The sequence below is a fragment of the Macrosteles quadrilineatus genome, unplaced genomic scaffold (assembly GCF_028750875.1).
Source record: "Macrosteles quadrilineatus isolate MER2022 unplaced genomic scaffold, UCM_ALF_1.0 Scaffold_20__1_contigs__length_2534061, whole genome shotgun sequence".
Lineage (NCBI taxonomy): Eukaryota > Metazoa > Arthropoda > Insecta > Hemiptera > Cicadellidae > Macrosteles > Macrosteles quadrilineatus.
In genome coordinates this window covers 1,336,914-1,354,333 of record NW_026542613.1, presented here as the reverse complement: position 1 = coordinate 1,354,333, position 17,420 = coordinate 1,336,914, and positions in this window count along the sequence as shown.

Genomic DNA, 17,420 nt, shown 5'->3' with positions numbered 1-17,420 from the left:
TGCTTTGAAATGCTGTAAAATATTTTTGATTATGATATTGATTACAGGCATTATCTTTTTGAAAAAGCTATGTAGTTCTATAGTTTGGTTACAAAAGGTTGGACTTGAAAAAATAGATTAATTGATTGAATTTAATTACAGTTTGTAAAATATCATGAATTTTGCCGTTCGTAGGAAATGTTATCAACGAGGTTTTACAGGATGAAAATGATTTATTTCCATTTTTAACACTAAAAATATAAATCTTTGCAACTAATTTTTAACCCATTTCGTAGAGATTAATTTAGTATATTGAAGCGTTGTTGTAGCTGCTAAATAATTGAAAAAAGTAAAAATTTGAAATTCCAATGTTAATCTTTTGGAGAATAGGTAAACTGTTGTAGCTTGCTTGTTTAAATACCTACCTATATTGTTTATACATATCATTTGGTATTTTGTACCAAATAAAGTACAAAGTAAATGCAGTGTAATGATGCACATAAAAGGTTCCAAGTGCAAAAATTAGCTTCCCAAAGAATTATTTTATGTTTTTCAAAAATAACTATGTTTTCAAACTTTAATACAGCTATTTCTCAATTACCTGTAAATGGATTTGAGTGGAAAATGTCATTTTCATGTTCTACATTAAATTTGAATAAGAATAGGCCTAATAGAAAATAACGGAGGATCAGTTGTAAAAACTTCATTGTAAATAGATTCAAAGTTAAAAATTAAGATATGTTTGATAAAAATTTAAAAAAAACATTGGTCTATTGTATTTGTTCACACCCTGTATACAAGAAAGTGTCGGAATATGTTAAAAACTGTGCCATTTTATAAGCTTTCCAACCATATGCTACACTATTCAGGTTTAGATATTTTTTTGTTTGTTTTAGTGGTTTGAATGCCAGAAAACAAGGAACTTTTTTACTATTTTACTGTTCAAGCTGAAACAAAAATACAACTTTTGCTTAATACATGCCGACTTTCTATGTTTTAAATGTTAAAGACACCATTCTTTGTAGTCTTCAAACCACTAAAGCGTACGCAAGCAGACATAAAGCTCAATGGTGTAGCATAAGGTTGGAAAGCTTATAAAATGGCGCAGTTTTTAACATATTCCGACACTTTCTTGTATAAAGGGTGTGAAAAATGCAATGGACCAATGTTTTTAAAATTTTATCAAACATCTTAATATTTAACTTTGAATCTATTTACAATGGAGTTTTTACAACTGATCCTCCGTCATTTTCTATTAGGCCTATTCTTATTCAAATTTAATGTAGAACATGAAAATGACATTGTCTACTCAAATCCATTTACAGGTAATTGAGAAATAGCTGTATTAGGTTTGAAAACATAGTTATTTTTGAAAAACATAAAATAATTCTTTGGGAAGCTAATTTTTGGACTTGGAACCTTTTATATGCATCATTACACTGCATTTACTTTGTACTTATGCCAAAAAAATTTTGTCACACTGATGACCAGCCACCCTGTAGTGTGTTACATTTAAGTTCTAAGAAAAGTGACACAAATCCCATTTCCTTAAAAATTACGGTTCAAAAGTTGTTGTAACTTATGTTGTCCCATAAAATAACAAAAATTTGATTTTAGATCAAAATCGGTTTTTTATTAAAATATGTTTGGCTATGATCCTTATAGTTGTAAACAAAATAGTGTAACCCCCATTACTGAAACAATTACTCAAATTACTGAAACTTTGGCAAATTTCCCTATAAAATATCATAGTTACTCCCACCGCTTACCCATGAGGTTGTTGACAAGCTAATGGGAGAAAGTATGTGTCAAGATTGCTGATATCGTTTATTTTTAGTCTGTTAAAAAAATAAACAATGAAATCTCTAAATTTATTCACTCTTATAATTTGCAATCATAAGATTGGTTGCAATGGCTTATTAAAAATATAATATACAGGTTAATTAATCTTGATTGTTGTTTGAATTGGTTAAAAATATATAAATAAAAAATTTAGTGAACTAATATTTAACTTCTGTAATGCTCAACAACTAATTATAAAATATATTTTCAGGTCTACAAAGATGGTACAGCCCTCATTCATCGAACACCTCCCTGCACTGTTTAAGGCTGTAATTTCTCTAAACATGGCAGCGAAAACATTCAACAAGTATATGTTTTCATTGAGAATCCTATGCAACTTTTTCTTCTTTTCTACAACAATCTCTTGTATATCCAACAGTGAAGACACGGAGAAAGACTTGTTTTCTAAACACCATGATCTGCTGGTAGTTGTGATTGTAATTTCTATTGAAGTTTTTGTTGCCATAAACTTATCCCAGTTATGTGATGTGATATCGTACCTAACTGAACCATTCGGAGAATTTGAGGTGGGTTCGGTGCAACGGAAAATCGCTGAAGATTACTACAAGGAAGTTACCTTGTATGGAAAAGTTGTGTTGGTGATTTACATATTTTCTGCTCCCACTTATTGTCTGGTCCCATTCATCTTGTTGTTTCAAACTGAAAGTGAAGCGAATGGAAAATGTGCGGATTTGCCTCTAGGCTGGGCGTGGAAATCAGGATCTTTCATACCTATAATGCCCGTTTACTTTGTATCAGCTGTTTTAACAATGGTGGAAATTGCTTTGTTATTTCTCATTTACCTGGTGATGATCTACTCTGTGGTCAAGATCAAGTTTACAATAAGACTTATTCTTGCTGATCTGGACAACGTCGATGAATATTTAGGTTCCAGTAAAGCCTCTGACTCAGATTTAGATGGTCCTTCAACTGAAATGTACCGGAGAGAAGATGTTTTGATTAGAAGTACTCTTAGAAAGGATTTTCCTACGGAAAACCGAACAAATAAACTAAATAGATTAGAAATAGAAAAGGCCAGAGAGAATTTGCTCAACCTCATTGAGGGCAAGTTGTTGAAGAAACGGATAAGGAATTTTTTTGAAAAAGTTGTAGAACGACATGGGAACGCTATTAGGTAATTATTTCATATGTATTCATAGTTCAACTATATTTTTCCATATTTAACTATATTTTAGGGTTTGAGTACAATGATAAGTGATATTTATCATTTTATTGATTAATGTTGAGTATATGCACAACAAATGCAACTTAGCTGTTCTTAACATTTCATATTGTAGCGATCCACTAATAAGATCTTGTCACTACAATTTGTATGTCTGACCTAAGAGATTTAAGTTAAGGCAAGATTTCATAGCCAGGGTTCGCTGAGTGAGGGTGGTTGTAAAGTATCTTGGTGGTCGGCTTACTTTGGAATGCACAAAAGAGGCTGCATCTAGGTTGCAGAAAAAGGGCTTAAAAACTATTTAGAACCACATTATAGATTTAGCTACCATAATTACTACGTAGAACAAAACAAAAGAGGCAAACTCTTATAACAAAATTGCATAAAAGGCTCAAAAGGAAACAAAACATCCTAATCTATAATTTACACGTCAAAACTGACAGGTTCTGTTCTATATCAATCCACGATGATTTTTGTTATTTCTTGTTGATATTTCTCAAGTACACTTAAGATAAAAGGTACTTTAAATCTCTTGCAGAAATAACCACAAATTAGTACAGTAACTAGTGTACCTGTTGCTCGAATTCGAGCAATTGCGAAGCATTACAGGCTACTCAAAGATTATGGAAATACTCACGATCTATACAACAGTTAGATATAATCAAAATCTTTTGTAATTATCTTTTTTTCAAAAAGCTGATCTATTTTTTTTAGTTTTTTTCTACAAATTTTTCCCTTTTATAGCCGCATTAGGTTGTCTATAATAACGATTATAAATGAAAAAAAAAAACACTATTTCTATTTCTTCTACTTGGTTGTGTTTTTTTTACTTTTTCTGTGTTTCCATTGTTTGCAAATCGGTTATTTCAATGAGTGCTCAAGAAATGTAGCACAGTGTTAATTCAGTTTTATTTTTAGCCTATATCAAATTGTCCAGGATTTCTCGCTCTTTTCCATTGTAATAATTACACCAACCCAAGTTTCATCTACGGATGCAATATGCCAGAGAATATCACCTATTGGATACAGACATTAATCTCCAAGAAGTGGTAAAAAAGGCAGAAACCAACCAAGGCAATAGATATAAGTTAACTCCATAAGAAATAATTTTAAGAGTTACTGTGATAACTTATTAGGATTTTCCACTGATTTGGTAATAGAACATTATATTGCAAAACATGACACGATGACATTCTTAGAGATTCTTTCTTCTTTGGAGAAGGAAATCAATTTTAAAATCAGAAAAACCCATTGCAAATACTGTACTTCATTTTGACAAATTCAATAAATCACAATTTAAATATAACAGCTGTTGCATTACAAAGTAGTGTAGAACTATGCATATGGTCGTAATGTAAATAAATCTGAAGAGGCAACTTTAAAGGATTCTGGGGCAGAACCCCAAGGTAATTTACCTCGTTTTTCTTTTGATGGCTCATCTACATACCAAGACCTTTCTTTAGAGACCCCTACCAAGTTTCTACGCCCAGCCGTTCTCTCAAATTAGCTGTGACAAAAACCCCATTTTCCTCCATAAGAATAACATGGGATGGGAATTTAAAGGCCACTGGGGCAGAGCCCCAAGGGAATTCACCATGTTTCTCTTTTGATGGCTCATCTACAGACCAAGACCTTTCTTTAGACACCTCTACCGAGTTTCTATGCCCAGCCGTTCTCTCAAATTAGCTGTGACAAAGAAAAACAGTTTCAAATTAATATATAGATAATTAATGAAAGAAAAAATATTTAATTCTTTGGTAGATTAAACTTATAGCAAGCAAACTTTTCTACAGTTTATTGTCAGATTATGTTTTAATTCATCTTTATCTTTAATATAGTTTTGATGTCTAAAATCGAAATGTCATGTTTACAGGTGTGTACAACTGACTGACCAATGTTACCGAGTTCAAGTTATGGTGTTTCTTGAAATAGAAATTATAGCTGTAGCTATGGCAGTGCCTCAATTTAGTCTTGTAAGTTCAAGCTTTTAGCAAACTTACAATGTAGGAGATAAGCTATTACCTGTCTCACGGTAAGACCTAGACCTTTACTTTTTCGTCTTGATATCCCCAGAGGCCAAAAACCCCATTTGTTCAAATTTGTATATACGTTTCTGTTAGCATAATAACTCAAGTAAAATTCAACCAATTTTAATCAAATTTGGTACAAATGTACATAAACCTACGTTTTTTAGAACCAGCATTATCGGACTATGAGAACTGGATTTTATATGGGGCGTTATTGAGTAAAAATTGGTTTTTTCACCCTCACAATATAAAAATTTTCAGTTTCTTAAATCAATTTGTAAAACTCATAAAAATAAAATAATTTAGTTTATTGAAACATTGATGTACGATAAAAGGTAAAAAAGGACAGGTTTTCTTTTATATCTGTCAAGAGTTTAAAGGTAGTTTTGGTTTATCGTTAAAATAATAATTGATCCATCTATTGAATATTCTAAATGAAAACTGAAAATACTACAATATCACTACAGGATTTCAAAGTTTAGTTACAAAACCAAAACACTTACTGTACTGTACAATAAATTAAAATGTCAATAATCAGATTCACTGTTATTTTAAGCTAGATTTTTGATGCATTTCAGGGCAAGGAGATTCTGAAGGTAGACTATATCAGTGGTGGGGTGGAATTTGCTGGATTTTTATACATTTCAGGGCAAGGAGATTCTGAAGGTAGACTATATCAGTGGTGGGGTGGATGTTGCTGGATTTTTATGCATTTCAGGGCAAGGAGCTTCTGAAGGTAGACTATATCAGTGGTGGGGTGGAAGTTGTTGGATTTTTTATGCATTTCAGGGCAAGGAGCTTCTGAAGGTAGACTATATCAGTGGTGGGGTGGAAGTTGCTGGATTTTTGATGCATTTCAGGGCAAGGAGATATTCTAAAGGTAGACTATATCAGTGGTGGGGTGGAAGTTGCTGGATTTTTTTATGCATTTTAGGGCAAGGAGCTTCTGAAGGTAGACTATATCAGTGGTGGAGTGGAAGTTGCTGGATTTTTAATACTAATTGGCTTACTCAGCCACTTTGGACAGACTCTACTCAACGAGGTATTCAAATAATTTACTTGATAATATCTGATAGTAACTTTTTATAGATTTTATTGGTATAGATAAATATACTCAGTTTTAAGCCGCGTAAACAGGAGTTTACAACATGTGTATTAAAACCAAAGTCCACAACAATCCAAACAACCCTTGTTTTATCAAAATGTTTTCAGCAAGTTTTTCAGTAAAAGCTTTTTCTCAAGAAGTTGTAAACAGAAGTTTATAGCGTATTTTTAAATCCATACAGCAGAGTTTACAACAAAATGTCAAAACCTATGATTTAAACACCAGTGTTGCAGTGTAACAAAATGTTTCGAAGATGTTGTTTTAAACTTTGGTGTAAACACACCAGCACATTTTGTACAGAACATTTTGTAATAAGAATTTGCTACAGCTGGTCTATTCAGGTGGAATGTCTGCTGCAACGTCCTAAAGTTGGGGAGTGTGCTGGTCTAGTGCTAGAGCCATAGACTTTGGTCCCTCATGTCCCGGGTTTAAATCCCGCCAAATCACCAATGGATTTTATCTAAGTGATAATGCTTAGGTCTAGCTTTATAAGTAATGTGATAAACAATCCCCAAGCTTCTGCATATAGTGTCCTAGTAAAAAAATCAATGGTATAGTTTTAAGCAAAACAAACTTACTGCCAAAGTTTTAATCATCTTGTATTTGCAGTCAGAGTCGCTCCAGCAAGCGCTGTTCAACTGCGACTGGACCAACAAGCCCCGTAGTTTGAGGCGAGGACTTCTCATCATGCAGATCATGGCGTCTAGACCTCTCAAACTGACCATTGGCGGCATCTATAACCTCGGTATGGAGACATACGGAAATGTGAGTTAGTTACTTTCAAGGAAAAATAATTATATATCTTTACCAGTAGGCCTATATAATAGGTTTAATTACATTACATCGTCCATCTTAGTCTCGAGCGGCTAGTTTTGAGACAAAAATGTTTCATTTTCAAGCCTTCTGATGGTTACATAAGATTATTTGAACACATTGTTGTGGTCAATACAAAAGTGCAACATTTGATACACATGAACACCAAGTTGAAAAATTATTAATTGTTTTGTTTTAGGTTGTGAGAGCTCTTTACTCATATACCAGTTTGATTCAATCAATCGAATGAACAGCTGCGGTTTCCAGGCACTTGCTTAATCTTAATAATTATATTATTTTTTAATAAATTGTTCACACTGTGTTAATTATATTATAAATTAAATACACTACTATAATAGTTTTGTAGAAGTTGACTGTCTTGATTACAATAAAAAATGCATGAAAACAGTTTTTTTTATTTCCCCATAAAAATACAATTTTTGTTGAATACTAAAAGTAATGGTAAAATATTACAATGATGAGTGGGAAGAAAACTATTGCAAAATAAAACAGGTTCAGCCACCAGATACTTAACAAGTAATTTTAAGGACAATGAAACTAAATAATTAAAACCTGTAATGATAATATATCTTCAGCTATTAAATTACAAAAAAAGTAATACGAATTATTGACAAAGTTCCCTCTAGAACCCCTAGTAAAAAACTGTTTCAAAACTTTAAAGTTCTTACTTTTTACGAATACTGTATTTTGGAAATAGCATGCTGGGCCCATAGAAATTTCTCCACTTTTGTGGGGACCCACACTCAACATAATTACAATACAAGAAAAAAGAATATTATCAAACCTGTAGCTCATATTTTCAAAAATTCTAATCATCACCACAATGCATTGGTCCAAAAATCTTAAATAACGTACTAACAAGTTTAATTACTTTAGAAAATCCCTATAAGTTTAGACTTTCTTTAAAAGAATGGCTCAAGACTAAAAATATTTTTTTTCATTGGCAGATTATTTTAAGGACTGCTGGAATTAGGTATAAGTAAACCTTCCCACTCCTTCTAGCTCAATTTTTTGTCATGTAACAATGTTGTATTTTGGGAAGATTCAGTTGATTTTGTGTAAATACAGATGTATTAGTTTTATCTATTAGTCTTGACAATATGTCCTGTTATTATGATGTACTGACATGTAACTCAATAAATAAATAAATTGGCTCTTCAACCCGACCGATTTTCATGATTGAGGTTTCAAATTGAAGATATGCACGCACAGATTTGCCATCAAGCATCGGCATATATTTATCCATAATCCCACTCGGCTTATACGTAAACAAAATTTGCTCCCAATGTATTTATTTACCTATAATCCCATTTGGCTTATAAGTGCACAAAATTTGCTACCCATATATTTCTTATGGGAGTTAAATTTGGTTTCTCTTTTCCGAGTTCGTTTGGCTCTTCTACCTGACTGATTTGCATGATTTAGGTCTCAAATTTAAGGTATGCACGCAAATATTTCAAATCGAGCGTCTGCATTAAATATAGTCCGATACGTAATAGAAATTTGCTCCCCATGCATTTCTTATGGGAGTTAATTTTATTTTTTCTTTTCCGAGTTCGTTTGGCTCTTCTACCTGACTGATTTTCATGATTGAGGTCTCAAATTGAAGTCATGCACGGAAGATTTCACATCAAGCATCGGCATATACCTACTTACCTACTGTATTACTGGACTAAAAAAATAATTTGATTAATTTTTGAATTCTTACATCAATTTAAGATTCATTTCACCAGTTATAATTATATAATCCTATATATTTTGGTCTAAGAGCTTTCAGTGAAATATTGGCTTTTATTTAAGCGATTAAGATACTGTACCGGTATTACGCAATCAAAAATTCATAAATTAGATTTTTTTTCTCGGATGTTATATTTATTTTGACGCTGCGGAGCAGCATGTGTCCTCTAGTAATTATTTATTTCCATGCTGCGGAGCAGCGTAGGTCCTATATATAGCTGAAAACTCATCTAGAATTCTGTTTGGCACTTGGTCAATGTCAATCAAACAAAAGATTGTCATGGCACTTAACGTATTAAAGTTTAACAGCAAGCATTGTATTCTGGGCAGTTTTCCGCAAGTGACGGTTTTCATTGGTTATTTATTTGAAGGGGCATGCGCCAACCTTGTTAAGAATATTATGAACTTAGAATTGACTGATCAAAAGAGAAGTACATCTCGGTTTGTCATATACATAACTATCAGCCTTGGCCTGTGATTTAAATCTTAAATCTGTTTATGTATAGAAAAATCCCATTGTAGAATCTTTGCCCAACCCTCTAAAAACTTAAGGAAAGGATCTTATAGAACCAGAAAACTGTCAATGGAAGCCAAGAAGTTTGTTTTGGCAGTTCAAAATAACTCCTAGAGCTATTCACAACAGTGGAATTTGAAGTATTTTGAGGTAAGAATGGAATCAATCCAGTACTCCTTTTTATTGAGTAAAGATTGAATTTGAAAATAAATAACTTTCAATATTTAAACATTAGATCTAAGGTAATTAAACGGTATCAGCAAGCTGACACATACTTTCTCCCGTTTAGCTTGTCAACAACCCTTATCATGGCACATGGTAAGTGGTGAGAGTACCTAACTATAATGATTTATAGAAAAAATCACAACAGTTGCAATAACTTCTAAACCGTAATTTTACAGCAATAGTGGTTGCACCATTTTGCTCAGAATCAAAAGAAGTATAACATTGTAAATTTTAATCAAAATATTTTCGGCTAATTTTAGAAAATAAATTTTTTTTTGGGGGGTTTTTACAGAGAAATTACTAATAAAAATTAAAATTTCAATAATTAATTAAAATATTACTTTGAATATTACGCTTTATATTTAATATATGTTTTTCAGGTTATAAATATGGAACAATCTACATACTTCAAACACCTCCCTTTAATCTTCAAAGTGACCTATTCTATTGACATAAAAAAACGTAGCCTCAACAAGTATATAGTTTCGTTTAAATTATTCTTCCTCATCCTCTTCTTTTACACCACGTTATCTTGCATAACCAACAATGAAAATGAACAAAAAGCCTCTTTCTCTAAATATCACGATTTATTTATTATCCTTGAAGTGATTTCTATTGAACTATTCGTAATTATATACAAGTCGCAGCTGTGTTCTTTGGTAGAGATTCTGCTAGAACCAATCGTTGAAATAGAGAAGAACACTGTTCAATGGAAATTGTTCAGGGATTTCAACAGAGAAATTACATTGTATGGGAAAATTTGTTTGGTTTTCTACGTTTCTAGCGCCCCTTTATACTGTTTACTTCCACTGCTTCTGTCGTTGCAAACAGAAATGGGAATCAATGAAAGTTGTGTAGATCTTTCCATGGGGTGGATATGGAAGTCTGAATCGTCTTTGCTCCTACTCTTGTATCTCATATCAGCTGTTCTGATGATGTTGCAAGTTGCGGGGATGTGTCTGCTCTATCTGGTTTTGGCTTACATGGTCGCAAAGACCAAGTTTACCACAAAACTGCTTCTCGCTGACTTGGACGATGTGAACAAAATAATGGACACGGCAAATGAACAATCATATTACTATTACGTGTCTACCTTGAGGAGAAACCATGAGGAGAGTGTACAGAAACAAAACTGTGCAGAACAAAAAGTAATCAATGCAGTCAATTTCAGCAGCTTAAAACTACTGAAACCTCTTAACGAAACTTTCCATGAGAAAGAAATAAAAATGTATTTGGAAAAACTTGTGAAACGCCACGTCATTATCATAGAGTAAGTATGATATTTACTTGTGTTTTCCTTCAGCTATCCTATTTTATATTTTAGTTAGTTTGTGAATTGCATATGATGTAATTTTATGAAGTAGAAATAAATAAATAAAAATAAAAATTATATTACTAATAGCAAGTTAGATAATGATGTTGATATCTAACAACCACACTGCTTAATTAATTAGGACCATAGTATCTCTTATCTATTATTTAAATTCAATGACTTTTAAATTATTACAGTACAGGTTTAGATAAATGGCAAAATGTAGGAAGTGTTTTATAAATAGATTAAACACGTTGGTTGAAGGCTAATCAATTGATCTTATGCTTAAGTAAGATTTTATATAGTTTAGCGAATTTCCCTATAGCTATTTCCGTAGGTCTCATGGTATGACTTGAGCCCGGGACCGATTTACTTTTTAATTTTGATGTTCCAGAGGCCAAAAACACTATTTGTTCAATTTTTTACAAATATAAAATTTATTTATTTTATGCTTATTTATTGATATTTTACTATAAAACACACTATATTAGTTCCCTTGTAGCAGCAAACTAAGGTAGTTCTTAACCCTAATGTAATTAAAATAAAGATAGATTTAATTGAAAATCAGTTCAGACAAATGGAGATTCGCTTAGTCGGCAGGTTTGCTTCGGCTGGGGTATTTATATATCAAGATTTGCAGCATGACATTTTAGGTATGACTAGGCGTCAAGCTTATGCTCAAGATCACAATGTTTTTGTTGTAAAACATATCTCTAGGATTAGGTTTTTTTTTGTAAAAGTTGTGATAGAACTTACATCTAAGATCACCTAATCAAAAGAAATAAATGCCCTACATTTTTTTTTTAATTGCAACTATTTTCAATAAACATAAGAATGTTCGAGTAAGTGGTGCAACATTTTGCAGGTACGTTCAACTAACTGACCGATGCTATCGATTTCAACTGATGGTGTTTGTTCAAATCGCAACATTATGTGTGGCAACGGCAGCTCCAAAGCTTAGTTTGGTGAGTTTAGAGAAAACTATTTGTTTTTTTGAAACCCTTTATCATAAATCAATAGTCTATCTGAAATAGTGTTTTACTTTGGATGTGAAGAGAGTTCTTCACCAGATATGCCCAAAACGCTGATAGTTTTATGCTATATTTTGAACTGACTGTAAGGAAATTTGTATTCACATACCACATTTAATCAAAACTGTGCCATAGGCTTGGTCTGTAGTGACAAATAATTATTACAGATAACGTTTGTTGGAATTTTTTTTTGTACTTCTTGAACTTTAAACACTGACCAACTAAATGAAAAGTGATTTACAGCCCATTAACCACAAACGCCATAGACTAAAATGAAAACTACAATAAAATACAATACCCCCGCCGCAGCAAACCTGCAGACTAAGCGAATTTCAACTTGTCTGATTACATTTTTACTAAAATATTTCCATAAATAAGAAATTTTGATTCCCAATTTAAATACCGGTAACATTAGATTTAACAAGTGCTTAGGTTGGCTGCTACGGGGAAGGTAAAAAGTGTTTTTGAAAAACAGTATAGGATGAAATAAATAAATTTGCCAAATTTTATCAATATATATCCATAAACAAGTAAACTACAACAGTTTTAATTTTCTCCATAAGAATAACATGGGAATTTTAAATTACACTATTTTTGAATTTTTTACGAGACCGTTAGCCATACAACAGCGCTTTAATATACTAAATTATTTCTTTTTTTAAGCTCTACAAAACAGTTTAATAAGAAATTGCAACTTTTTTGATTTTAGGGTCAAAAATGGGACTTGAATGTAGTATAAATTGCTAGTGTTTAACAAGTTAGTGTTATGTTTTCACTAATTTATATAATTTCAGGTGTATAATTCAGAACTGCTAAAGTTTGAATACATCTATTGTGTACAGGAGTTGTTTGCATTCCTGATAATAATCGGCCTAATCAGTCTCTTAGGACAAACCCTTCTTGACGAGGTAAAAGTGTGTTTCTCTTTTAAAATTGTTCTTTATTCCAGATGGTTATACCATAGACTTTTGATACTATTAGAATTCTCATCATATTGTATAATCTTTAGTTTGGAAAGAGGTTTCACAAAGGTTCTGCTTGAGTAAGCTCATGTCTACTTATCTTCCTCTGAATTGTTTCAGATAAGCATTAAACATCTAGCTAATATCACTGCTCCGCCCACATACACATCATCAAAACAGGGGTATTTCACAATGGAAAATAAAATGTACTTGCTGTATAAAAGATAGTCAAAGATACAAGTCATTGACAATTTTCTGTAAAAAAATTAATAATTTGTAATATTTCATTACTAACCCTTACTATGAATTCTTTTTCAAGCTACATAGAACCTCAACACAATTTGAATCTGTCAAGAGTGTAACGAGTTTAAAAGATGAAGATTCAAGTGTGTGCGGGTGTTTAGGATAAAATAACCAAACGTGTTCATACTACGTTTTGAAATAAATGTAGCGTATATTAACAAACGTTTCATGGCGCAGGCTAAACTTATAATTTCATTTTTGCAGTCTGAGTTGCTCCGGCAAGCACTGTTCAACTGTGACTGGACAGACAAGCCTCATAGTTTGAGGCGAGGTCTTCTCATCATGCAGATCATGGCGTCCAGACCTCTCAAACTGACCATTGGTGGCATATACAACCTCGGTATGGAGACATACAGAAATGTGAGTTAATTTGTAGTCTTCTTGTAAATAAAACAGTTGTTTTGAGAATAGTCGCCCGAGACTATACTAGGATTGACAATATAAGTGTAAGGTATATAAACCTATTTTATATAGTGATCAATTAATCCTGGAGGCAATGCTGGATGAACAAATATCTGTTCATTAAATAAAGGCCAGTTGTTTACAGTTATGTTTATGATTTTAATTTAATAAATAATTTGTGATAGTATAATACAAATGTTTTGATAATGTACTTTTTTTCTATCGTTTAGATGCAGTGGAAGAGCATTATGGCTATGGTAGATGTGTTATATACTATAGAATACCGTAAATTAAAAGAACCAAATATTCTCAAACCTTGTCCTCCCCCATTGCAAACGCAGAGCACGAGTATATCTGAAATAAGAATTTTTTTGTAGTAATATGTATGAAATAATCATAGCTTCTTGTCTGTAGTTTAGTAAACAATTAGCAGATACTCTGCTAATAATCTTTAATATTTAAAAAAATACACGCACAGATTTCACATCAACCATCGGTATATATTTATCTACTTTCCCACTCGGTTTATACGTAAACAAAATTTGCTCCCTATGTATTTCTTATGGGAGTTAAATTTGGTTTTTCTTTTCTGAGTTCGTTTGGCTCTTCTATCCGACCAATTTTCATGATTGAGGTCTCAAATTGAAGGTATGCACACACAGATTTCACATCAAGCATCGGAATATATTTATTTACTGTATTATTCTACCCAAAAACAAAAATTTGATTTATTTTTGAAGTTTTATTTCAATTTAAGATGTATTTCACCAGTTATAATTAATCCTATATATTTTGGTCTAAGACACTTCAGTGAAATCCCGGCTTTCATTTGAGCTATTAGTGATTCAAATCGGACGAGTTTCAAGCAAATACAAGGTGAACAACCAACATAAAATTATTATTCATAAGGTATTTCTATTATTAACAATCAATAGCTCCAGTATTATTCATGTTTTTTATATGGTTTATACTCAAAATAATCAGTAAATTACAGGCTTTAATTTGAGTTGTTGATCGTTTGAATCAGTTAAGCTCAAGATACTGTATTACTCAATCAAATATTTGATTATTTCTCGGATATGATATTTATTTTAACACTGCGGAGGTGCATGGGTCCTCTGTATTTTAATATAGCCTACTAAACATATGTATTTTTCAGGTGGTTACGGCCCTATATTCATACATCAGTTTCTTACAATCTCTTGACTAACTATATCAACATTGAACAAACTACTTATTTTGAGAGCAAAGATTATTGCTTGGTTTAGTAAATAAAATATATAAATCACCGTAGTTGATCCTAATATGTATTTAACTTTTGATTGTTGAAAATAAACAAATGTTTGCTTGCTGTACTAAGGAAATCTGGAAGTTTTCCTCTATTTTGTGGTTGACCCTACTCTGTGTCTGAGATACCCCCGCCACAACAAACCTGCAGACTAAGGGAATACCAATTAGTCGGATTGGATTGTTATTAAAACATTTCCATAAACAAGACATATTTCCTCATCATGTTATCCTCATTGAAATAACATTAGATTTAACGAGTAGGTACCTACTTAGATTTGCTGCGATGGGGAAGTTAAAAAAAGGTGTTTTTGAAATGTTGATAGTGTAGGATGAAATAAAAAATGTCCAAATTTCATCAAAATAAATCAATAAACAAGCGAACTATTTTCAGTAAACAAGCGGAAAAAGGTTAGCAGTTTTCTTTTTATTCATGAAAATTAGGCTACAGTGTTTTGGAGTTTTTTACGTAACCTTTAATTTAACAACAGTACATTAATATACAAAATTATTTGTTTTTCTAAACTAAAAAATGTACCTGAAATGAAAATTGGGCCTTTTCATTTTCTAAGGGTTAACATTTTGAAAACCCAATTTCGGACAGTTTTAAGCCCCAGAATACACCGTTCCTATTACCCTCTAGCTGGTTCGCAAACTCATTCAAACTTGTCCCGCCCTACACCTTCAAGTCACATTTCATCAAAATCGGACAGTATGTAAATACAAAAATTTGAATGAATAGTGTTTTTAGCGTCTGGGAACAAAAATGAAAAAAAAAAATCATTTTCAGGCCCAGGTCTTACTGTGCCACCAACGGTAATTGCTACTTACTTCCCTATAAGAAAATTTGCTAAACTAGCTATGCAATGTGTAGGATGACGAAGCTACCTATTACTTATCTGTCATATTCTTCCCTTTGATTAATTTATAATGGCTCACAAATTACAGAGCCAAAGAGCAATTCTGTAATTACTAGGTGTACAATGCAGTTGTCTGCTTGCAATATTGAGCGGAGCTAGTATACTAATCCAATACTTTTCTAAAGTCAATGGTACACCTGTTCCTCGTAAATGAGATTAAATACTTGCAGTATCCAATGTCAAGGGTATATTTGGTCCACATAAATGGAATGGCTATTTTGCAGTATTCAAAGTCAATTATAAGTCTTGTTCACGTAAATAAATTGTCTACTTAAGGAAACCAAAGTATGTTTCATTTGGTGCTCATGTAATAAATGTCTACTATCCAAAGCCAATGGCAGGCTTACTTCTGGTTCACTTTAATGGAATGTATATTTGCAGTATTCAATGTCAATGATGCATTTGATTCACATAAATAAAATGTTCATTTGCAGTATCCAAACTCAATGGTACATTTGGTTCACATAAATGAATTGTCTACTTGCAGGATCCAAAGCAATGGTTCATTTGATTCACATAAATGGAGTGCCTAATTGCTATATCCAACTCAATGGTGTCTTTGCTTTACATTAATGGAATTCATAGCCTGTATGGTACGTAGTTCTTGTTCACATAAATGGAAAATCTACTTGTAGTATCCAAACTCAGTTGTAAGTTGTATGCCTTTGGTTCACGTAAATGGAATGGCTATTAGGATTTAAGCAAAATGGTCTATTGCCTGTGATTTAAGTCAATGGTGCATCTGCCGATCTGCCTTATTCCGGCCTTAATTATTGCTCATTCATTTTGTAGTAAATTATGCTCAATGATATTAATCCTATTGTTCTTCCCTTTTCTCTGTACGGCTTTTGTAATGTACTATTTAGATAATTCGTTGACTAACATATGTTGCGAATCTTGTTTACCTTTTTATCATCTCGCAAATAATGCCATGGCTATATAACATATAAGAAAATTGTAAATACATTAGAACCATGCCATGACCTATCAATCACAATGTAAATATCCCAATAGTCTCATGACCATTGCCCATGGTCGAAGACATCATAATCGACTCCAGCAATCACAGTAAAAATGTTAGTTTTCCTCCACAATCACAGAAAACTCGTCATCGTCTTAAGCGATCATGGATAAGTTCTCATCATCCTCCTGATAAATCTAGGACATCTCTTGTGGGAACGGAAACATTATCATCAAATACCTCGATCGTGATAAAAAACTGAATTTCTCCCACAGGCATGGGAATATTGTCTTCTGTAATCGCTGAAAATCCTGAACATGATACTACTTGGATAATCCAACCTTTTAACTGTACCGGTCATGGTCCCAGTCTCGTAGGTGACGGATAGTTTGTAAGTTTACATCCTTAGTAAACATTTAAAAATTATAATTTCATAAAGGGTGTTTTGTAACTAATTTATTTGGGTCCAAGGAACAGTGCAAGAATTAGCCTGCACAAATAAATAAATGAATAACATGTACACTTTTAATTTAATACATAGCATCGGAACTTAGTTACAACACTAAGATATGCTATATTTGAGAACAATTGTTTGTCCAAGCTAATAAACTCTCATAGTGTAAAAGTAGTTATGTACAATAAATAAATATCTTACAATTCTAAAGGGATAACATTTTTATGTACAGTACACAAACCATCAGTCTTATTACAAATGCATTAGCATTTTACAGGAACTCTTGGTTTAAATAATTAACAGGAGGAACCACAAGTAAAAGCTCTTTATACACTAACATTA